This window comes from Pieris rapae, chromosome 8 (assembly GCF_905147795.1).
Source record: "Pieris rapae chromosome 8, ilPieRapa1.1, whole genome shotgun sequence".
Classification (NCBI taxonomy): Eukaryota; Metazoa; Arthropoda; class Insecta; order Lepidoptera; family Pieridae; genus Pieris; species Pieris rapae.
Window position 1 is genome coordinate 3,331,249 of NC_059516.1, and position 25,978 is coordinate 3,357,226.

At 32.5% G+C, this 25,978-nt stretch overlaps 1 protein-coding gene across 1 annotated transcript in view; it reads right to left on the reverse strand.

Moving 5' to 3' along the window:
* The window catches only part of LOC110999031, a 139,492-nt gene that overhangs the window by 71,157 nt on the left and 42,357 nt on the right, over positions 1-25,978 (reverse strand). Inside the window, exon 2 of the mRNA XM_045629159.1 lies at positions 1,664-1,716. The gene's annotated coding sequence lies outside the window, so the exon portion shown is untranslated. The remainder of the gene's footprint in view (positions 1-1,663; positions 1,717-25,978) is intronic.

Sequence of the window (25,978 nt, forward strand, 5' to 3'; positions counted from 1 at the left end):
AAGAATAATATCAAGTAAGTTAGTACAAGCTGGTTGATTTTTTAGACATTATAATATTGTAAATACATAGTATCTTAGTAGTATAACTATCCCGGGATAGTTAATGAGAGTGGATTAATTAATGCACCGCAAATTCATTGTTGTGTGATTTATTTATCAAACATATCTCTTTTCGGGTGCAGTATAACAACGTATTTAGTTTATTGTTGAGGCTATCTCGCTTTTGCAGTGCATCAGAAATCTCTGCGTGTGGATTGCATTTTCCCAACAATACGAAAGTGGTGCGTGTCTATGGTGCGTCAATATTTTGGAAATGCCAGCCGACTAGCCCTATGTACAGTAGAGACCTCTGAAGGTCTCGTAAGTAAGTAGTTTTCTAATACTACTAATCCAAACGTAATTGTTACAAACATCTTATCTATTGAATTTATTATATCGTCAATCAGTAATTATATTAAACAAACATATTTAATTTTGCGTATGTGTTTGTAATTTTTATTTTACACACAGTCACACACACTTTGTTTAAATACGTGTTAACGCATGAGAATCGTCGACATCTAAACAACCATACTATCAATTATTTACGTAAATTTTCATTTAAATTAGTATAATTATCGTAATCTACGCCACGCAGAAGAGACCGCGATCATCTTCATTTTCACATTTAATAACCCTCCCGGTACTATCTTACTTAATTAATTTAATTAACGGCTTTGATGCAATCCAATCCAATATACTAATTAGCTTGAAGATACTATCTCTATCAAGGAGGAAACTTAATGAAAACGCAAATAAAATGTTCCTGTATTGAGTGGAACAATCCGCGAAGGCTTTGCTTGAAATTATATGATAAAATTCAATAATTAACTCAGTTTAATATTACCATTGTTGATAATAGAAAAAACAAATGAATAAAAACAGTTGAAAAGATTATTTTGCGTATTAATTGTACGCGCAAAATGCTTGGATAGCTTGCTTTATATATCTTTAAATGTTGTATGATTTACACCGTTTATACTTAAGTATTATATAAAATGTACATGTTATATATATATCCTACACTGGGCAAAGAGTATCCTCGAAAAACAAAATGTTTTTAGTCGCGATATTCGCAATATTCTACCACATCTCGAATCTCAATTGTTTTTCGGTTCGCTCCACTAATTGATCCGTACAAGCCTATGTATAATATCAAAGTTCTTGTCAAAAGTAGCGATCTTAACACTGGTTTATTGTAATCCCTCTAACATTTGCAATGCAAACAGCATTTGAACGTTTAGTTCCATTGGCTGTCCGTCTAAATATTGTACCAAACTCTACCGTTTGCTAAAAACCAACAGAGCGGAATAGTTTCGGAGTGCGAAATAACAGGAAATGAATTTGGGTCCTGTTTTCAAATCCGTAGTTTTGGACCTCTATAACGACAGATTTTTTTCCCAAATTAATTAAAAGCTCCGATGCTTGTGCGAACGTGCTTAAAATACTTTCCAACTTTAGATTTTAACATTTATTTTCGGTCTTAAATTAAAAACTAAACTTTCGGTCTGACTGGAGTTTTACAGTTAATTCATTAATTACAAATCCCTACAGACTGAATTTGAATGTTCATCCTAAATTAAAGTTTTGGTAGTCTTTGATTCCAGTTTAGGTATTTACTTACTTATATTTCCGTAGCAATTTCACTTCTTGATATGATCAAGATAGAGAATTGACCTGTAACAAAATAATTGTTTTTATTATTTGTGAATTAGTTACATTACATAGGATAAAGAGCAAACAGATTTCTACATTTATATCATTGATGCTTTAGACAAGTAAGTTTATATCATCCTCACGTGCTATCCGAATTGATTACTGTACCGATACTGGAATACTCCACCATCCATACACCATTAATCGTATGTTAAGGAAGGCGATCTGTACATTTTCTTATCTCCCTGTACATATATGTAGATGTACTTAGAAATAATTTTTGCTGGCCGTGTCCACATGGTTTAGGGACGACACCGTTTTTTTTTGTTTGTATATTAATTTCACTTGTGTTTGTCCTAATTTTGTGGTCCAAATAAAAAAAAGATTCTAACAATAAATCTTACCTTATCTTTTATAGTTTAAACTATCCCTTTAATACGGAATCTCTTTTTATATTACTTAAAGAAATGAATGTGTTTTTTATCATACATGTGTCTAACATAACACTACTAAGTAATTTAAGTCTAACCTAGTTTACTAATAAGGATTTTAATATAATAAAGTGTCCAATAACACAACTTGCAGTCTCTATTAAAAGCGAAGACACTCTGTTCTTGTGTTCTAGGTATAAAAGAGAAAGGGTGAATTAAATATCTCACAAGCTATGGTAAAAGGTGGCAATAAGGCGGGAACGGGTTAACAAATTCTCCTTGAAAGTTATAATTTATAATTTTAAATGTGAAAGTGAGAATATATATTTATTTATTACATACGTTTAATATTTAAGCCTCTTAATAGAGCAATAGTAATGTTGTCTTAAACGGTAATTTTATTATTTCATTTTAGAAAATATAGAACTAAAAATAAACAGTCTTAGAATAGTTTAGACGTGTTTAATTTCGATAAAGCTGTCGATAAATTTTAACAATCAACTTTCTTAATAAACTTCTTTATAAAAATATATTTTCGTCACAGCAGGAAGTACCAAAAAAGGAACCCAAATAGGACGATTTATTTTACATAGGTGTAGCAGTAACATATAACCATCACGAACATATAGTGTTGCTGTTAAAAAAATATATATTGTCCTGGTCTGTGAAATGGTAAAAGCGATTATCCGCAATCGTATTTGCACAATAATAGGATAAAATTTTAAACATCTCATTGATGTTGGTTTTATCGCACGCTCGAATAATTCTCCAATCGTTTGTGGAGATAAATTCTTTAATAAAACTTCATATGTGCATGAAAAAAATAAATGGTTTTAACAAAGATCTTATAGTTTTATAAAACAATTTGCTTTTATTTTAACAACTTAAAATTACTAAAAAAAATGGATAAATAAAATTGTTACAATCACAATCGCTGGCGGTTTTTTGTTGACTTTTAACATTAATTGTAGGTGAGAAACTGACAAATGACAGTTATTACGCTGTCATACATAAATATAATTTTATTAATTTAAACAAATTGTACATATAGTTTATATAATATATGTTATGCCCCATATTTGTGGTATAACGTATATGTACAGGGATAATATATTTTTTCTGTGTCCTACATATTTTACATATAATCGATGAAGTGCAAAGTTAGCTAACATAGATTTTTTTTGTTTATAGGATATTATTTGATTATTCAATAAATTAACATTAGGAGCGATACAATGATACTATTTTTATAATACGATTTGTCTTTAGCCTCAAAATAATCTTGATTATCTCTTTATCAGCGCAAAAATTCTGTCCAGCGATCAATCTCTTCAGGTCTGAGAACAGGAAAACCTTATAAGGAGCACAAATATGTAGAAACTTATTTCTAGGTTCGTCTACATTTGTAGGACTAAAAACATGTCCACGATTTTTAATTCCACTAAAAGCGTCCATCTCATTGTGGTAGCGGTGCTACGAGTATTTATTCTGGTAAGTTAAAATTTCGCTGTAAAAAAAGGTATTATTTCGCTAACGCAATCTTTAATCTATTACTTGTAAATTACCATACGTCATGATATCACACAATAACTGATAACTAGTTAAATCAAAATCAAAAAACCCGACAGCTGGTTTCCAACTTCACACTTATACAACATCTAAACGGGCAGGATTCTTGGTACAACTTTAATTAACTGAAATTGCACCACCACATAACCACCACTATAGAAGAAAGATCTTCAAGTTTGGATTACACCACTATTAAATATTCTTTCTAAACTTATTTTTATACAACAGCAGCAAACGGGCAAGAGGTTAAGATACCGCCATCTATGGATACAGACTGCCAGATGGCTCGCAAGTGCATTGCCGGGTTTTCATTAATTGATCCGCGGGTCTGACTCTAACTCTTAAGTTGAACTTGTTGTAAAATACTTCAACGGGCAACTCATCGGCTTGGTAAAATGGTAACAAACAATCAATGTTTACAAATACGTAACTTTAAAGCTTTACCAGAATATACCCTCAATATTTGCCGCTGCAGTTTGCGGATAATGCGTACATATCGCAGGTAGTCCCAGGTGGACCTTAACGAGCCGTTTCGTGTCGAGCGAGACTTTCCGATCATCGAGTCTTTTGTTACAAAATAGCAACGCTTTACTATCGAATATATCGATTTACTAATCACTTTTTTTTTTTTACTTGGGGAAATCCACTTCGCATACCCTACCGCGGCGCGATTGCTTGGTGCAGAAGGGTTATATGGGACTCGCCATTGTGCATACCCATTAAAACCCCAAGGCGCCACCAACAAACGCCTTATGCGGGATACGGCAGAGCATTATCCGCTTCCCGACATGCGATGCGGCGGTTGCGTCCGCCACTTTACGCCCATTGTTGGTTTGTGAGGATGCTTGACACAGCAAGCATCTTTCACAGACCGGGCCATACGCATTTACAAATAGCTAGGGGAGATCGGGTCCAGTACTTGCAGGGATGGGTCAATTTACTAATCACTGGTAGAATCAATGTTTAAGACTATACAACTTAATTGTTGTTCCGGTAAGTAAGATACGTTTGTTCCGGTGATATTATTTATATACTTTTTTGATAGCTAAGGATTTGAACCTAGCCTGGCACTTACCGCATGGATTTTGGTAGTTGTCGGCCGGAATAAGCAAAAAAGCATTAAAAATCATATCGTATCAGATTATGACTTAAGGTCCTTCGTTGTTGTTGTGAAACCTACAATCTTCAAATCGAAAAACGCGCATAGTTATTTCAACTGCTAAGGATATAATACTTGTAGATATTGATGTGCTCTTCAATACTATGGAACATTTTTTTTGTTCTATCATCAACAGTTTTCGCAGCGCATGCGATATTTTATAGGCATTTTTTTAGACCTTAGTTAACATTATTGTAGTTTTAGTAGCGTACTTAATTTTGTTTTCTTGCAATTAATATAGCCTATATTCATCAGTGATAAGTAAGTTAAAAGTAGTTAGTAATTCAACAGTTGAAAGAATGTTTAAAATCGGTTCAGTGCAGTACCAGTTAGTATCGGTACAGTAAGCTACAGTACTTGCTCCAGTAGTTTAAGCCGTTACAAAAATACGTACATACAAATCTTTAGAATATTATAAAGTACAGATTTGCTCTCTTCTTGCCCTCCGTAAAACTCAATAGCTGAAGTAATTTTGATCGTGAAACCGTACCGTAAGCAAAGCTTCTATTATAAGACACTGAGTTTGAATAAAATCTAACAGACGGAAAACCATTTAATTCGTTTAAAACCTCTGTAAGGACGACGGTAAAATTGAAAACTAATTAATTGCGGTTTCAGTGTTCGAAGTACGGTTTCAAACAATTAGCTCAAAGTGACAGTTTACAGAAAGTTTCCAGTCTTAATTCAATTGAATCGAAAACAAACATTGAATTACAATATTTAATCGTAAGTTTCGATTTTTTTTATAGAACAGGAGGAAAACGGGCAGGAGGCTCACCTCACCACAAAAAATACCTAGGGTCGAATCCCGAATCGTATCTCAGGTCTAGAACAGTCTGGAACCATATCTGTCACGAGCTTTGACAGCTATTGATACTAGAATTGATTTCGTATCGACGATTATCATAAAAACATAATTAGGCACTGGCCAATATGTAAATCTTTGTGTAAAAAGTTAAGTGACTTGTTTTGTTGTTAAGTGACACAGTTGATTTGAGTTTATTTATTTACAAAAGCTTGCCAACGCTTGACACACTGATACATGGAATAAGTAAAATAAATAATAATTAGTTTTAGTTTAATCCGAAATAAAAACTAAAAGAAGATTTATTATATTATATAAATGTGTGTATTATTGTATAAGTGTGAGTGTGATACGTTCTAGAATACGGGCCACATGTTAAAGTCGACCATCATGAGAAGATATACTTTATCATGGTAGAAATTATTATAGCATGAGAGAGAACAGGTTCGACAAATATATAAAAGCACGTTTTTTCCGGTCACTGCAATCAGTAGACCCTTATCCTTAAAAATTAAAAAACAGTTTTTTTATGATTAATTTATTAGAATTATATTTCGATAATTTAAGAATAATTGTCTAAAATTAAGAAAATCTTCATTAAATTAAAGGACACATCTCGACCTTTGCGTAGTCGAACAGAAAATTTAATCAAATTGTCTAAATTGGCTTAATTTAATTATCAACGTGCTCCGAAGAGACAGAACGGTACGAAATGCGAATAGGAAAACAATTAAACGAGCTGAATTACGGTAGAATGACCACACTTGCGCACTCAGCTACTTATTTCGTATGCACGGTGAATTTAAAATATGCCTCCTTTGTTCACACGTCGCATGGGACTGGCTGAATAGAAAAAAACTCGCACTAGACACTTTTGTGTATGGAACTTATCTCTACTTGATGATTTTTGTTTTAGTCTGCGATTTGGCGAAAAAAATAAATGGTTTAAAAATCATAGAATGTTATGTTCGATTTTCAAAAAATACGTGACTAACGGCAATAATAATGGAAAACAGCGTAGTGATAGTGACCAATTAATTCTTTGAATTAATGCACTGAACGATGGTATTGTATTGACCGTTATGAGTAGGAAGAAAGAGGCATCTCCTGATATAATGAGTAATAAACCCAATACCCTAGTAACAAACATGATATTTTTACGTTACATAGCTGTTCACCTAAATATATTAGAAGTCTTTCAATACATATGCAAAAAACATACTTTATGGTACCACATTTTCCAGCTTTTTACCTAATTAGAAGCTAAACATGAAAAATTTACAGCAGAATATTAAAAAAACGAGTTCACCGCAAAATATGAAAAATACGCTAGATTTTACAGGAAGCTCCCATCGAAACTGGTGTTCCACATTCGGTGCTTATGTCAACTTTAATATTATTATCAAGCCCGACTCGGCGACTCTCATATCGCCCAAGTTTATACGAATGCACTCATAAAATGGAGATTTTATTTCTACTTACCGAGCAGAGCATTTACTTTTGAAATTTTCATTAAAAGCCTATGGGATTATTAGACGATTATATCAACACTTATTATATGATTAGGCTAGGATTCTAGCTACAGCAGGATGATTAATTAATATATTTTTTTTAAGTCGATTAAAAAAATCATCTAATTGCATAAATAGTGATCCAAATTTGGTTGGGCCATGTAGTCCCTGATAGTTCATTAAAAAACCTTGGATACGAAAACGCAGAATTTCAGAAATTAAAAATCTCAATAAGCTAAGAGAGCTATTAAAATAGACTAGAAGTGTCTGTTAGCGATTTTGGACGTCTGTATCTGTGTCTGTCTATGGCTTAGCTCGTGAACGGATGTTTGATACGGTTGTTGTTTAGAAAATGGATGGTATATTAATGGTATCTAAGGGCTTAGTCAAACTAGTTGACATGCCTTAACAGTAGTGTATGTAGAAAGTCGAAAACTAAATTTGTATGAAAATTACAGTTCATGTCGACATTTGGCTTTCGAATTAAAGACGACTAATCCTCTATTCACATTATTTGCAAACACTTGTTTGGCAGCAGAATATATACCAGTGTTACTCTGATGAAGATCCAGGTCTGCCAGAATACTGGAATTCGACAAACGAAGTTTAAATTTATTTAAAATTGTATTTTGGTCAAACGACTTAAACTATGATTGGAATATAGTGTATTTATGCAGGCGAGGGAAGCTCCAATATTGCGTTAGGTCAGACAAATTGGGATCAGCCAGTGAATATATTACGGTCACCCCATCAGCTAGGTTTGTTAATCGTTTGGTGTTATTTATTGCTAACTGTTTATCTTAGGGTCACTAACACAGATTGCACATTAAAATTCAGGAACAGCTTTATGGTGATTTGATGATTGTACAACGTAATTCATGTATTTGATTCGTGAAATTAGCTTTTATATGCCGCGGCATACTGTATCCTACTTACTCACTATATTATGTTATATAAATAAAAATAAAAAAATAAAGAAATATTTTGGAAATTTCGCTTTTGTTTACTTTGGAATATTCACCAAAACCACTTTTGTATTTGTCTTGTAATAGACGGCAAACAAGCAGAAGGCTTACCAGATGTTAAGTGAAACCCGCCACCCATGGACACTCACAAGGCTCGCAAGTGCGTTGTCGGCCTTTTTTTGAGAACCATTAATTGGCAGCTATTTTCACATAGTGGTGGTGCGCGGGAAAAACTGCCTTAAGAAACGCTCTTATATAAGTTAAACGTAAGTAATGATACGTTTATTATAATCGTTAATAATAAAATAGGCACTTCTGTTTTACAGAAATAAATTTTTTAATGAATATTTGTTAAATAATTAAACAATCCAGTGGCTCTTCAACCCTATATAGGACTTATCTATGCAATCTGTAATAAATATGCAATCTGGGACATTAACCTCATGTTCGCAGACAAATAGGTAATCCTGGCATTTGAGACATTCCAGATTCTTCTCGATGTTTTTATTGACCGTAGGAGAGATTCACAAAGTCCATTGGTGCCCAGCCAGGCACGCACTGGTTTTCATGAGCAAATACATTCGTAATAATTTCACAATTTTCCCAACAAATATTATTATGTTACTTAATAGCGACTTCACTGGTTGTCCCGACTCGCTGACAAATCTGTTGTCCAATAGAAGCAATTAAATTAATGAGATTTTTTGTTTCAAATGTTTTTGGTGGAGAAAGATTTTCTTTGTTTAATTACGTAGGTAGATTTAAGGAGTTTAGTATAAAGGAACGACGCAAACGCTGACTTTCAATATTAAATAAGGCTTTGACGAGACTAAGCTCTGAACAATTTATTCCTAACAAGCTGCATTTCTCATTTAGTCAATTAGCTGATACTTAAGGTTTATTCACCAGTTTCTTGGTTAGGCATTCAATATGATTTACAATTGCAGCTTTGGACTTCAAGTAAAACGTTATGATGATTCTAGAAGTTTCTCTGATGACATACGTCTAGTTAGATATTTTTAAGTTATTATAAACTCCATCATCGTTTTAAAATTATTTTTGTTTATTTGTTTAAAAATTCTAAAAGTTATTCAAATTAATAAAATACTGTTAGGATAACTTTTAAAAGTTTCTATTGGACCTAAACGGCAAACGAGTTTCATGAAAATATCAAATATCATTTTGAAAAATTTATCGTTCTAATCGATTACACAAAGCAAAATGAAGAATTTAAAAAAGGTTATACCGTCTTATAAAAATACAATATACTGTAAAACAACAACTAATTAATAGAGCCTTTACTATTATTATTTAGGATACCAAATAATTGTCACTGTTTTCAAACAACAAGAACCAGTAGAATTAACTTTAACCGGAGCGTATAACGTGTCAATGATAGAAGCTTTAATTCAACAAATTGGCACTCAAAATAAATCAGGGGTCCATGAATATTCATTAAGTGACAGGCAACTTTTGTTCCTTTTTTCGTCACTCCTTTGCATGATAGACATAAATTGTAGGGTTGGAATTGTCCCGCTGGCAACGTATTCAGTATTACTCGCATGTGTCAGCTGGGATGGGCTTAATGAAACTTTTAAAGAGCGAATTAATTATTGATGCGGTAATTAAAGTTCAAATAAGACATTGAGGTTAACAATAACGTGTCAGGAAAAGTCTAATGAAATTATTAATGATGCAAAAATTTGTACCGAAAATCATCAACAATTTTTGTTTTTTTTTTTTAATTGCAATTGAAAACTTTCCATGACTAATTTTATTCACATCAGATAAGATGCATCCATTTATTTAAATGGCTTACGGATTCTTATTAAAACAATGTATTGAAAACAAGTTACTGAATATAACAAAAATTGTTTATGATATGGTTCTATTAGTAAACAAACCAACAATTCTTCTTCTGCTTCTAAAGACATACACAAATAGAGACGTAAAACAGACGTACAGAACGACAGAAATAAAACTTATAACAATTAAAATTAAAGGACCAAGCCGCAAGATACAGGAAGCAAATTTACTATTGGATATTGGAATTCTTATTCCAGATATAAAGGGTACTTAAACAGTTCATAAATCAAAGAGATATGTCCAAGAAGTGCCCTGTTTCATCGGAGGTTCAATCGCCGTGAAATATGACCGTTTAACTTATGTGAGACAATATTTTCGAAAACGGATAGTCGATTCATGGATCGGAAATCACGTGGAAATAATTTAAGATTCAGCAGACAAACCACAATGACGAACGGAAAAAACATCGCTTCCAAGATTATAAAATTAAAGAATCAGGATTTAAAAATAAGGATACAACAATGGACATTTAGATCTAGCTAAATATAATAAAGTCTATCATAAATATGACCTCAATTTAATACCGGGGCCAAATTATATTTAGGTATAATATATAGTTTCATAAAATTTCATTTAATTTTTTTTATTCGAATTCAAAAGTAGAAATAAGCATATACTTATTAGATAAGTTTATAAGTGCTTATCATAATGTATCAGTGTGACGAGCGTTGGAAAGATTTTGTAAATATAATAATATTTAGTTATTATGTTACGAAAAATTTAAGCTCATTTTATTTTACTGGGAAAGCTTTACATTGCTTTTTTTATGATAGGGGGCAAACGAGCCTGCGGGATGCCCAAAAAGGCAGTCATCGCAGCCCATAGACACCCATTTTAGTGGGTGCGTTGCCAGCCTTTAAGGGCGAATACGCTCGAATTTTGAATTGTTGAGGTCGTATCTCTCAGGGAAAACCCCCGCCGGTAGTTGATTCCACAGTTCGATAGTTCGCAAAAGAAAATGCCTTGTGAAACGGACTGTTGACTGTGTGTGTAAATTACTACTTACATCTAATTACTATCTATACCTTTTAGCTAAATAATGGAAAGTTGGCATTAACTTATGACTATATATATACGTAAATATGTTTTCATGTACGTGTAAGCGGCTTTAATGTGACAAAGTGGTCAAACTTGCACATGTTCGATAGTCGTAGTACTCCAGCTTTTTAGTTCCCGCATAAACAAATTCCTATTATGTAAAAATTCAAAGTGAATTGGTTTTATTGTCCGACAGGGCTCAACGTTGACTTTTAATTAAAGCCCCTTCCGAATTCTCCATTATGCACGAGTTTTAAACAAACTCTTCGACATACTTAGTTTGGCGTCAATAGTCACAATGACAAAAGAAACGTCAAATAAAAACAATGTTAATTGTCAAGAAACAATGAAATTACTAAAGCTACGATATTCTTAATTGTACAATTACAATTACGTTTGAGGTTCATTTTAGAAATTAACTTAATTAGTAGGAATAAACATTATGCCAATTATGAAAAAACATTTGTGTTTGCTTAAAATGAAAGGGGCACAGACAATTCTCAGTCTAGTTGATTAACAATCTCTTTGTAAGTAGATGAATGATCCTCAAACTGTCAATGAATTAGACAGGGCCGTCGGATTTGTGTCACAGTGTCTTAATTTTTGCTATGGTCTGCGGCATTTTTACTTTTTCGATTCGTTCTCGACCACTTGTTAAAAAGTACCATATTATAGGCAACGTGTCGAAACGTCTGCTTTAAGGAGTCTCAGTTAATTTATTTTCACACGATAACTCTTTTAAAATCTGTTATTGACATCTGTCAAATCCCGCCTAAGTGAATTTGAGCGTTTGAATGAATGTTGATTGGGCTAAACTCAGTCAATCGAACGTTAATGAACTACGATGTTATTTCAGTTGATCAAGTTTTATAACTTTAAATTTTTAATTAAAACACAGTTAATTTTATATGAGTATAAATAAAACAATAACATTGAAATGTAGTCCCCGTGTTTCAGTGAAGTCCAAAAACGGGACGTCAAAGTATAGAATATAATACATTTTTGATGTATGTTTGTCACGAAGATATGCAGCGGCTTTGTCGAAGAAAGTAGTTAGGTACATATTAGAACTTTAGATAGCAATTCTATACTTCATCTACTACTATCTTTTTTACATTTGCATATTGTGTTAATGATTTTAAAAAAAATCCGTTTTAGGTCTATTCTTAAATCCCACTATATGACTAAGAGAATGTAAATTAATGGTTTACATTATTAAAATTTAACGCATTTTAATTATATTAAAACATTTTAGGTGAATGCAATCTAATTAATGTATATTGCTAATTCCATAATAAAATTAGCGATTTCATTATTCTAATGCAACATAGCAATTCTGTATTGCCAAAGTCGCATTTGCGAAAATTATAACGCAATACTATTCCAAATTTCAATTAACTTAGAAATTTCGATATTGTTATCTCTTCGAGGATAACACTCAGTCCTCACAAGGAAATTGAGCATTTGGCTGAACGCTCTGGTGATTTTAGGCTTACTTCAAATTTAGTACGAAAGCCGGTAAGAAATTTAATCTTGAAATTATTTTTCCCTTCTAAGAACCGAATAAATCACCGACAAAGCTGCCGTTAAATTCTGTTTCGCTTTTAAAAGTTGACACAATGTAATTACTTGATAATTTGTTTTATGTTTTAATAGAAACATATTCAAGTACTAGTGTGCATTTCAGTGGTTGTATTAGCCTGTGAAGAACGAAAATCTTATAAAACAGGGCTTTAAGATACCATGTTAACAATATTTTTATCGTCTAAATCACAAATACTCTCCACATTTCATAAGGTTGCTGGAGGGTGAATTATTGTAAAATATTTATTGTTTCGGCGCAGAAACCTGTCTTCGAAGGGAATATTTTTTTTTATTGAACAGGGGGCAAACGGGCAGGAGGCTCACCTGATGTTAAGTCATACCGCCGCCCATGGACACTCTCCATACCAGAGGGCTCGCGAGTGCGTTGCCGGCCTTTTAAGAATTTGTACGCTCTTTTCTTGGACCCTTAGTCAAATATTTAAATTAGAAAAAATATTTTTAAATTTAAGTATTTAAATTTAAGAATACTTTTAATTAGGAGATGTTTAGATACTCTACAATGTGTACATTATAGATCCCTATATTGTATGAACGATACGCACGTCTACATTCGATATAGAATTGTTAATGTATCAAGCATATAAAGTACACATTCATTAAACCAATTCGATATTATCAACAAAAACTTTAATATGTAATTCGATTGTGCGTAATGATGAATGCTATCAACAATCGAATATTTAATTTACGGGAATCATTCAGTTGTGAAATCACATAAACAAATATTATTGTTCACATTTAATAATGCGGTAGGCGAGCTCATCTCAGCCTAGGCAATTGGGTATTTGTTATGAAATTTCCACTCTAAACTCCGAACCTATTAATTGTTGGTTAAAATGCCGTGGGAATTAACTCGATAAATAACATTGTTTTATAATGAACCAGTTACGCTTGTGATTTGCTCTCAATATACTAAAACTATTTACGCTTCATGTCTAAAATGCATAATTAAATTATCGTTCTTATGATATGATATTTATAAAAATACCATTCAATAACTTATGGTAAGATTCAGAGTGGATACTTACCGCTACGTATATCTACCGTATAAAAGGTATCCTATTTCAATTTACGTCCTTTAACACAGTTACACTACATGTACCATCCTTATTTTTAGTGATTTTAATATTATAAAAATATCATTCAGCAACATAGGGCAAGACTCAGTGTTGAGTATTGTAGTTGTAGTTGAGAATGTGTTGGATTTTACTATACATCCCATTACACAGTTACACTACTTTTACCATCCCTATTTTTGGTTATTATAATATTATGACTAGTGTAAAACATTTATAGCTTAATAAATTACCGTTAATAACTGTAAGAAAATTTTAAAAGTAGAACTTGCGTAACCAAGACAATGTATTAAATAGGTGATTACCTCATGTGCCTTACATGATGTATTCATATGTTTCCATATACTCATAGAATTATTATTTTCCCCGAAATGCAAACCAAATTCAGAAACTATCGTGGTAGAAAACCAGTTAAGTCATATTCTGCTGTCCTACACATGATAACAAGAAGCTGTAGGATGCTAAGATATTATTTATCTCAATCGTGTATGAAGGTTCGCCAGTCGCCTTTACTGATAAAAAATATTGGCAAAATTTTAAAGTCTTGGAACGGAACACGCTAAAATAGTAAGTACTTCCGCTATACTTGGTTCGTTTAACTTGCTTCCAACTTACGAGGCGAAAGCTTAAGAACCTTTTAAAATTCCTTAAATGGTTAAGTTTTAAGAAGCAATTATATTTTAAAAAAGGAATTTCGAAATAAGAAAGTCAATGCCCAAGTGTTTCACAGCTATGCCTAGGAACGCGAACACAAAGTAGTACGAATCTTTCGTAATTATAATTACTGTTATTAAACCTAACTTTAATAAATTCACTGTAACAACTTCATGTAACTATAATCCCGAAACTAAACAGATTTATTAGAATTATCTATATTAAAAAAAGTACTTAGAGATGCACTGCGCACATTCGAATAGATAACTAATATTAAGACTTCAACTTCAAATTAAACAAATGCTACTTTATATGTAGGTATTTAATATAAAAATATGTTTTAAGTCCCGTAATGAACATGTTGTTATCCGAATAGCCAAAAGGTGTATTTTAATTAAGAACAAAAATAATCCCAGTTAAAAGTTGCCATAGTAAGTATACACACAACAATTATTTAGGCTTATAAAACTCTGGTTACATTATTTAAGTCACACGTCTGTTAAAAAGTAACTTCTCTCTGTGTAATATACAAATTACTACTGTGAGTACAAAAATTACTTTTTGCACAGCTATCTAAGCTGAAGTAGATAGGCTCTCAAAGGTAGGTTCGAATTCTGCAGGACCAATGTGTTTCATACGTACGATATACTTGCTCTAGTACATTACCGTAGTAATGTACTACGAGAATGCAATCCAAAGACGTGTTAGAATGTTGAAGTGGCAGAAGGCCGATCAACTTAGCTATAAGAAAAATATATCTAAACTCTAACAGGAGGAAATAGCATTTGACTCGACTCTCGCTAAAAAAGCAAGTCTCGACTCCGACATTAGCTTTTTTATTATTTTATTATTATATACACAGTTTATTAAAAGAGGTGTTTATAGTAGCACTGATGGAAATACCTTCTATCCACCAGTAAATCAAAGAAATTTACAACGTATTTAAAATTGTGGACTAACGAAGATCAAATCAAGCCAATGAGAATATATTGATACAAAATAAATAGCCGATGCTAAACCTATCAACGATGATTCCACTATTTAAAACAGCTTATATAAATACAATTATGTTATTCCAGCACCGAGACTTCTAATAAAATTTACGTTTGGAGAAAATTTTCCGACGTAATTTACACTTTAAATACTATATGATTGGATCAAAACTAACTCCAGTTTCATCAACCCAATCAGATGGAGAATTCGGATCGTGTGTTATTACCGATTCATCGTTTATAGTTTTCAATTAAACTTTGTACTTCAAACGATCAACTTTTCACTTGTTGCGCTCAACCCGGGGATGATTTATTTTGTGGTAAGTTGTTCGAGTTTCGTCGTCAAAGATTTACTTTATTGGTTGTAGTAGATAGAATTGAACTCTAGAAATCGTGTTTGGTGAAATCGAATTTTATTGAAACAACTTTAATGTAATAGATGTCACTTTTATCAGCTCCTGCTGAGTTTTAAGTAGCTATAGATGGTTTTTTCCTTAACACATTAACTATATTTGAAATAAACGTATGAGAGACATTCTTATATTTTCTTACTTCTTTAAATTTAGTTTAAAGTACGTTTATAACAATAAAGAGTTTAGATACTATAACACTAGAACCTTCTCTAATAATGGTATCGGATTAGGTCTGCATTTAAAGTTTATAAACATAACTTCAATTATAAATTTATGTCAAATTTAATTTAATACTAAATCGTAATTTCCTCAGACATCAAAGATCGGTTATACCGTTATACACATGCACAATGACTTATTCATCCAATGAAAGTGATGTTTACTAGGCTCCAAGTAAGCGGTCAGCGGTCAGCAGTAAAGGCGCCGTCAGACGGCTGCAATCTCTTTGATATACTTGCCGTACAAACAAGGTACAAAGTTGCCTGACGCGTTCTTTGCCAACTTGTACTTAACATCGTTAATTGAATAGTCCAGAAGTCAATTTCTTCGGTGCCCAACTAAGTTTATCGTCGCTTTCCGCATTCCGATGTTCATAATTTTATCTTTCCTGCGTAAATTGCTGTTTTGTTCTGTGTTGAAAAATGATGTATTATACAATTTAAATTCAAATTCAACAATAATTGATTAATGTAGGTAACATAATGTACACTTATGAACGTCAAAAAAAGAAATATAAATTAAATGCTTCTAGTCTAGTCCAGTCTATTATGTCCATAAATAATATTATAAAAATATATATCTCAATACCCTATATATACCGTTGAATAATTTATTACCACAGCGTAACTAACGCATCAACTTTCCTTATCTCTCATTAAAATCTAATTAATCAATTTTATTTCGTATTTTGAAATTAACACATGTAACATACACAGGGATAAATTGCAGTAAATTTGCTTTCGTGATACTTGAACGATCCCTTTATGCAAATGATGTAAAAAACATTTACCTAACAATTACTAAAGAAAACACTTAGAAAATGCGCTTTGTAAAAGCATCCTTGTGTTTCCGAGTGTTGTAGAACGTAAACTATCTCAAGCCTCCGGCAGATGAGGTAACTAAGACGCGAATAAACAAGGCATCCTTTTGTTACTTAATCATAGTATACCATCCTAAAGTAATTAATTTGATGTCTATATTTAGATAGACTTTGAATTCTCATACATTAAGTTAAAACTACACGTTTCTTTTACGAAATTTGTCCAAACAACAGATGTTGAAACGGGGACAATAAAAATCTTATGTCATTCATAATTTGTGCAAAAAACAAAAGAAAGTGTAAAAGTAACATGAGAAATCAATACAACTTCCTCGCAATCGAGTAGTCCAAAAATCGCACGAATCCCGAGGGAACTATTTGTACCAAAGAAGTCACAACTGAGCTGGAAGAGAAGTATTAACAGCTTTCCAACCTCTACACTAGCTAGCGTTATTTTGCTTATGAAAACACGGTGAATTTATAAAGCAATTTCTCCGTCTAATGTATTAGAACCCGGGCTCCATTACATTTGGATGATAGTATCGGCCCTAACGAGCGGGGGCCTGCGAATAACTGTAATACGCGATCAAAGTAATAGTCATAGACACGCAACTTTTTTATTTGAACATGATTATGACAGGTGTATGGTTTTAAAGATTAATTGACCTGTGTTCTTGAGTTTGATTGTTCTGGCCTTCGTGTTGGAATTTCGACAAAATTCAATGTCTTATACATTGCGAGATACGTTAACGTAGCGTTAAAAATGTATAAGTGTGTACTTAAATAAAATCGCGCTTACACATGTCAGAAGTGAAACTTCTTTGTAAATTAATTATTATTAAGATAAAAGACGCAATCGTGATCATGTGCCAGTATATTAACACTTCATGACCTATTATTATAATTTAGTATTGAAAGTGTCGATGTAGAATAGAACAGTATTATAACCACAGAAATGAAAAATACTTCTGCTCCCAATCTCCAGAATATCGCGCTATGGAATCTCAGGCCTTCAGATCGCCATTGAGCTATTCTATCGATCCAGGGTACCGGATGGACCAGAGGCCAGATGCCTGGTAGACTTGACTGAAAGCTGCGAGTCTGCCTGATATACCGATCACGACAGCAGGGTCAAATCGACAATTCTTCTTGGCCCCACACACCACCGTACACGACTAGGAGTCAGGCGTCCTGCTCCTCGGTCCACACTCAACACAATCAGTGACATCGGCTGCGCCCTGCGAGTTAAGCCATTTGTCCCCTCGCGCGCTCTAAGCTGTCTCATCTCATCTCTCGCAGCCCTCATCAAGGGTTAAAAAGCCCGAACCCGTACAATTCTGTATTTGCATGGCGCTAGTCAATACACTATTCAAAGAGTGCATATGCCGCGAGCGAGCCTAAACACCCTCGCGAAAGTGGGAGCAATGAACATGATTGAAAAGAAATTTAAAGATTTTGTTAAAAACAGACTCAAAATTCAAAATTCTTTCCGACCCATAGATATAATTAAGAAGCGGCACTTAAACATTTCAAAGTAATATAAAATCGATGAAAAACTTAAGTCTAAAGTACAGCTTGAAAAATCACCGATTGGCATTCATTTATGAGCTGCCTCGAATCATATTTGGCAAAGTTTCAAATACAACGCGAGCCGAAGCATATTTATTGTCATACCATTAATATCAGTGGATTATGTGAATAAATCGTCCTACATTTATATCATCTCTAATATTAAATTTTATAGAATCAATTATAACAATTGGTGGTTATACAATTGTGTTTTAACAAAGAGTTCATTAAAGTATTTTTAAACAGTGGCGCTAAACATTTTCTACCAAGAAAACATGATTTCTTGGTAGAAAATGTTACGTTTCGACGTCCGTTGTTCCATAACTAAGGGTCTTTAAGCTGCCTACTAAAGTATTTCGGAACCAATTCAACTTAGAGTCAAAAGAGAAGAGCGTGACAATAAGCAAATATATGTATCACTTAACTTCAGATAAGCCTACTGAGTAGGTACTGGCCGAATGTTGAAAAAAAATTAGTTTAGTTTATTTTTTGTTTAAACTATTATTTAATAATTATTTGGTCACGTAACGTAACAGCGATAGAGATTTTAGTTTTGAAATGTACACATACAATCTTGAGTACATCAGCGCTAATCAAGTAAGTTTGGCTGCGTTTTGAGATGTCGTATTAGACTTTATTTAGGAAATCTAAAATCTCATCACTATTACTTATTCAATTGAGATTTTTAGTTACAACTCTTTAACTATTTTCTTTCTTTTTTTCTTATAACTCTTTTAAAAAATGATAGATTCCAATAAATATTAAACTAGTAGATTTAACGAAATATTGCTTTGAGTGTTCACCTCAAAGAGGAAGTCTCTTGTGTATTTGTTACGGTTTGTCTATGGGAAAATATAAATTCCATAAAAAAACTACCTTTGTAAACCCTCTGGGATAAGCAACCTTTTAGATTATATATATATTTTTCTGAATATATATTTTTTTTGTTTATGTATCTTGTACGAATTATTGGTTATATTTATCACGAAACATTTTTGGGGAACTAGATAGCTCGACATGTTCAAAAACAAAATAGCTTTGTAAGTTTCAATTTTTTTCTGATATGAGTTATTTTTTTATTAAATTATATAATTAAAACAAGGATAAATTATATAAACATCTACTATAGTATATAAAACATCGAAATAGTTATAGTACAGAGGGACAATCTTCAAGCAAATTTTAAGAAAAAATATTTAAGTATAATAAAACCCTGTATCACGAATATAAAATTCCATACACAACGCTAAACACTGACTATAGCGTACCAGGGAATAATAAATCTTGCGAGACTAATCTAAGTAGAGTCCTCCAAAGAAATAGGGATCTGAGTAAGTATCACGTGAGGCGGTATTTTTATAAACTGCGAACGTTTGCGTTTAATGGCCGGGCTTACTGCGATACGATTGGGAATACGCGATATAAAGAAATATTGGACTAACAGCTAATGTTTTGGATTCAGCGATTATTCTTCACTGCTGGGAGTAGTTAGGGTAAATAATGTATGCTAATAAAACCGTCTGAATCGTAAAAATTGTTTGAATGTTTTTAAATTCCTTCGACACTTCCTAGTTTTTAAATATCTATAGATAAGAATCTTTTTTGCTAATTTTAAAGTTAAATTAATCAATTTTTATACTATATGTAATCATCTGTTACACTGTATATATAATAGTAGACTGTTGTAAAGTCCAATTTCATAAGTCAATAAAAAAGTTCTCAAAGTGCTCGTGTGTTTGTATTATAGAGTCCCCATGGATAAGGATGAGCCAATAAAACGCGGAGACTTTCAAGGGATTTCGTACTGGGATTGTTTTCGTAGGGTCGTTTGTTACAATACTGTTTTTATGAAAACATATTCCATAAATACGATATATAATTTTTTTTCTACTAACTAAGTGATCATTTTGCCTTTTAAATATTCCTGTAAACGAGGCTTATAGTGAAGTCCTTCTAAACTTCAAACTAAGCAATTATTTTTTCAAAACAAAATGGTGGTTGCAACTTAGTTTATTTATTAACAAGTAGCGTCAGCTTGATAGTCTTTAAAAACGTCCCATTCATCGGGCGGTAAACCAAACCTCAAACAAAGCTAAAAGCTATCAAAACTTGTTTGCTATAGGTTAGCAAATATTAAAACTTTACCTTAGATTAAATCTTTATTTAGACTTTACTTCAACTTTAGAGTACGAATACTGACGATTCAAACGGTTGAATTGAACATGCGTAAATACTATGCGTTAATAAATAAATGCTTGATGCAGTTAGACCCTTGACACATGCTTAAGCGAACCCAGCTTTGTTGCGAGTGCATTTTAAAATTCAGGAGAATTTAAATTCAATTACGAGAACAAAAACGAAGGCGCTGTAGATCTTACAAAGACCGGATGTCGGGAGCTTTGATTGCTCTTTCTGACTCGATTGAGTTTTAGCTAATACAAATTATCTATTAACACCGATAACCTAGAATTAAATCAAGAGGTCGTAAGTGTAATTTGCTTGAAAAAAACATACAAGTCATATGAGATGAGACACAGCTAATATTTTTTTGCCCTCTTTATTTATGGTAAAAAAAATCAGTGCCACTACAACCTCTATAGGTCTTGGCCTCAGATTTTTTGAATCTGTTTCATGATCAATGTTTAAATCTAATAGGCAAGTAGGTGATCAGCCTCCAGTGCCTGACACACGTCATCGACTTTTTGGGTCTAAGACATGTCGGTTTCCTCACGATGTTTTCCATCACCGTTAGAGTAAATGTTAAATGCACACATAGAAAGTCCATTGGCGATCGAACCTACGACCTCAGGTATGAGAGTCGCACGCTGGAGCCACTAGGCCAACAGTGCCCACTTTGTTTATGGTATCTTATTTAAAAACAAATGGGAGTTCTTCCACGTAAGAAAGGTACGTACCTATAAATAAAATTTCATTTATATAAATTATACACTATAGTAAAATTGTATTTGAAATCACGTAATCCTAGAGACCTATGTGAGTCATTGAGCGTATGATCTCTCCACTTAGAAACGTCTAGAATTCACGATCTCGAGACTCGTTAATGATGCAACTCGAATAATAATACTGTGCGTACTGTAAATGCAGATATAGTGTCCAATTCGTGCTCAAAATAAAATGTAGTTAGCTACAGCAGTTGAGTACTAACAAAAGATTTGTGGTTTAAGTTTGTGTTAACGTTGATATTATTCATTTTTATAATAATTTACCTTGAAAGCTCAAGTTTTATGTAACATAAAATCTTTTGACATTAAATAAAATAATGGAGTTTGTTTCAAGTTTTTTTACTGCGATCTACGTCATTGATTTGAGAACTGGTATTTAAATTAAGACGGCATTTTATAAATTGATATCTAAATTGAATAAATTGTTTATCTATGTAATCTGTTTTGGCTTTCTGTATTGTCTTAGTGTTTTGTATTATAATATGTATAAGTATAAGCTGTTAGATTACTTATAATTAAATAAATAATTCACTTTGACGTTCATAAGTCGATGAATACTTTGACTTCCGAGAAATTGGTCAAAAGACATAATTTAAATCCGTAACTTGCATGTTAACCACAACAATATACACTGCTTTTCATATGAAACATACTCGCTACCATAAACAAAAGTTACGTCTAAGAGCTTTACAAAAATATTCAAAAAAGTTTCGTTTAATTAAAGCTCACATTCGCATGTAAATCCCACGCACACGTCTGTAATAAGTATTCAGTATTCATGTAATTTCGCTTTCATGAGTGACGTCAAAAGAAGTCATCGTGGCAAGACGACTCCTTAATGCACATAACGACATGCAATTTTAACGTTCTTGCCATCGCAAGTAAAATCTGCAATTTGTAAAATTGCAGTAGCGTAGGTCGGCGGTAATTGCGATCTCTTGCCAATATCGACGAAAGTGATAAATAAATATGAATTTCTCTTATTGGTGTAACTACTTTGATGCGGAGCTCGCAGCCGACCGCACAGTTTAGCAAGCAAATATTTGAAACATCATGTTAAATTGAATTACGGCCATATTTACTAAACGATACAATGAACTCTATTCAAACATTATTAAATGTTTACTGTTTCTAATCAATTTTAAATTATAAATAGTATTTAGTAGTTCAATAATATTTTCCAGTGCAACATTGCTTCATCTCAATTTATCGGAATAGTTTAATTAAAATTTAGAACAAATCACTTGCCACATCGGTACCATATGGCACTGCAAATAAACCAAAATTGGATTATTGTTTACATAACAGTTTTTAATTCATACTCAAAAACATATTTAATTTTGTTTGTCATCAGATTTTGAAATTCTATCAGTAATTAAAGCAGTGTATAATTTACACTTTACATTGTATCTACAATAATCCTAACCTGCACTGTGCACAGTAATAATAATAATAATAATCTATATACGTATACACAATAAAACTATACTAAACTACATTTTATATTTATTATATACGTATATTTTAAGTCAATGATTATCTTATATTTATTATTATTAATATTATATATTTTAACATTTATTATATAATCATTGTGTCAATATGAGCTTTAATAGCTTCGACATAAATTTATCGGAATAAGTTCCCACTAACTTCAGCTTAGCATAACAACGCGTCTCGGCGCTCTATCATTCCGTATAAATTGTTCAAGTATCATCCGATTGTATCGTAAATCTGGTTTGAATTATTTAAATTATAACAAAAATTACGAAGCATATGACAAATACATCAGGAGCTATTTTTTGTATAGAACAGACCTCAGGTATCGAGTCCTTAATACTGGTCGTTATATGTCCGGGCCGCGCGATTAAAATAAAAACTAGAAACAAATATACTCACGAGCACAATGTTCTCAATCGCCATTTCAAAGTTAAAATATCATATATGTGATCGGTAGCAATAGACAATTAATATTAAACTACCAGAAAAGGAATAATGGCAGACTTCTGCTCTATAAATTAAACGAATCTATAAAGCAAAGGGAGAAACCAATACACAATCCACGCCATTTCTCTATAGCAATACCATAAGTTAAAGTTAAATAGCGTTCGACCACACCTGCGTGTGACGTCTCGACTATAGCTATTAAAATTCTCTCAGGTCAAGTAAAGGGTCACATTAAATTGAGTTCCATATTTTGGGAATGGTCCAATCTACGACACTAGCCTTTTGTCCCCAATTGATTGGATGCGGTTAACGTTTCCTGCCATAATACAAAGGTATGCGTTGAAGATTTCCACTACATTTGAGTGTAGTATTGGTCAGCAATTTCTAATTCCTTAGATAGCTAGCTAAAAAGGGAGTTAAATTAAGTAATTAACTGTAAACAAACCATTGTTTGCATGCTTTGATAAGCAAAATACAAAGTCTGTTTTCATTTCTAAAATAATTAGACATCCGAATATTAGCGTAACCCTTAATATTGTAGTTTGTGAATATTTTTTTGCCACGTCTGTGTTTGTTTTAGGATAGACTAGATTTAGATTTCTGGACTAAAAATACGCTAAGTCAACAGACAATATATTTTATATATGATGTGATTGTATAGACTGGTAGACACCCAACAGCCCATCAAAAAGGTCCGTTCATTGCGTATCATTCTTTTGACGTTTGATGATGACGAAGATAAAAGAACTGCAGACGACATCGACAAATTTACACGTTCCCTTTCAAACAGAAGTGATTAATAATGAAAAACAAAGGAGGGCTCTCAAAATATAACAACTTTTATACTTTTTAGATCGTCAAACAGTTTCTGGTATTATTTTTGTCAGGCAGAGGAGAATCGCTTTTTATTGCCGACAACAACATAGCGGGACTCTTCAAATCTATTGTGTAAAACATTTGTAAATTGGGTAAATTCCAGATGTTTAAAAACAAGCATAATCTTGCGAATATTTATCGTTATTTGCAGATATTATAGTCAAATTAAAATAATCAAGACTTTACAAGTAAATTTGGAGTATCTATCATCTAAAATAGTTTTAATTAGTAAATCTGCCAGCCAGTCCCTGGATTTTGTAACTTAGTATAATAGTAATAATTTGTCTGCGTCTCGGTTACATTAAAAGTAACAGATTTAAACGTGTTAGGACGGTTTGCCCCGGTAACTTTTCTCGTTAGCGACAACTTGTCACTCGCCAATTTGTAGACGTCCAACTTTGTTGAGTCTGAATGTCAAAATATATCATCTAAGTTCATTCAGTTTAACATCTGTTTGAATAACAAATCAGGAAAAGATTAGCATATGTTGCGTATATTAATACCGAAGTAAACATGGCCAAACATAAATATGTGAATTTATAATTTATTTATGTTATTATAATACTTTTAAAAATATTTAATTATTTCCATAATTAATTACACAGAGTAACTAGTTTTTATTAAAATGACAAGTATCACCTTGTAAATATCTTATGTAAGTAAGACAACTTTCAACAGGTCGATATTTCCAAATGATTAGATTATAATCTTCATAGTACTCATTACTATTCGCTTTTAAAACCTAATTAAATTTAAACAGTAATAATCCACAGTATATAGTTTAATTTCACAAAAATATTTCACGGAGTTCGTATAACCGTAGTACATTGGTCAACATCCGGCTTGAAGGACCATAACGTGATATGGCAATGAATAGAAAGCCAAGGTGTATGGAACTATAAAAACCAGAGTTAATAATAATAATAAGCCTTTATTTTTCCACATCCTATTTACATAAATGAAAATAGATATGAATACAATTTTAACTAAGATGCGGCTCCTGTCCGGGAGAAAGGCCTCCTCCAACTTTTTCCACCCTTATTTATTTTGTGCCATCGTCATCCAATTTCTTCCAGCTACCCTCTCGATCCCGTCAGCCCATCGCTCTATTGGTCCTTCTTTGTTTCTTGTTCCTTTTGGACCAGTCCATTCGGTTACAGCTTTAGACCATCTGTCTGTCAACCAGAAACCAGAGTTACAACCCTATAAATACAACTGGTCACTCATCAGATGTCCAATAACCAGCAGTTAAGTTAAATTGCATCGTAACGAACATTCGTGCACCAGATACACCTACTTACTTTAAAGGCTGTTGATTAATGCCCCATAAATGCTCACGTTTAACCGGGAAATTTGCAGTTTCCGAAATGTACGCAACGTTTAATGTAAAGCGAATTTTTAATTCTATACACAGGAAAACTCGGAATGCTTGGGTACTTGGAATTTTGTACGTATTTAGATTTAATGACTAATTTGAATGCTTAATTTAAATACGCCAAAGTTGAAATACCTGATTATTAAGGCTAATTTTCTATGTACCGAACGATAAGTTTAATCAAAATAGCCATTCTATTCAATCCTAATATTGAGACCTGGTCGAGTTACTGCGTTCTTCTTTTATAAAGATGTGTTTAAATCATCTATTAATTAATAAGAGTAGATCATAGATTACACAATTAGAAAAAAGTTATTATATTCATATTATTAAGTACAATTTAAATGTCTCCATGGTTTATATGATTTAAGGTAATGAGTTTGGGAAGTATTAAACATCAATTCTGATGAGGAACAGAGTGGCCCAAGAA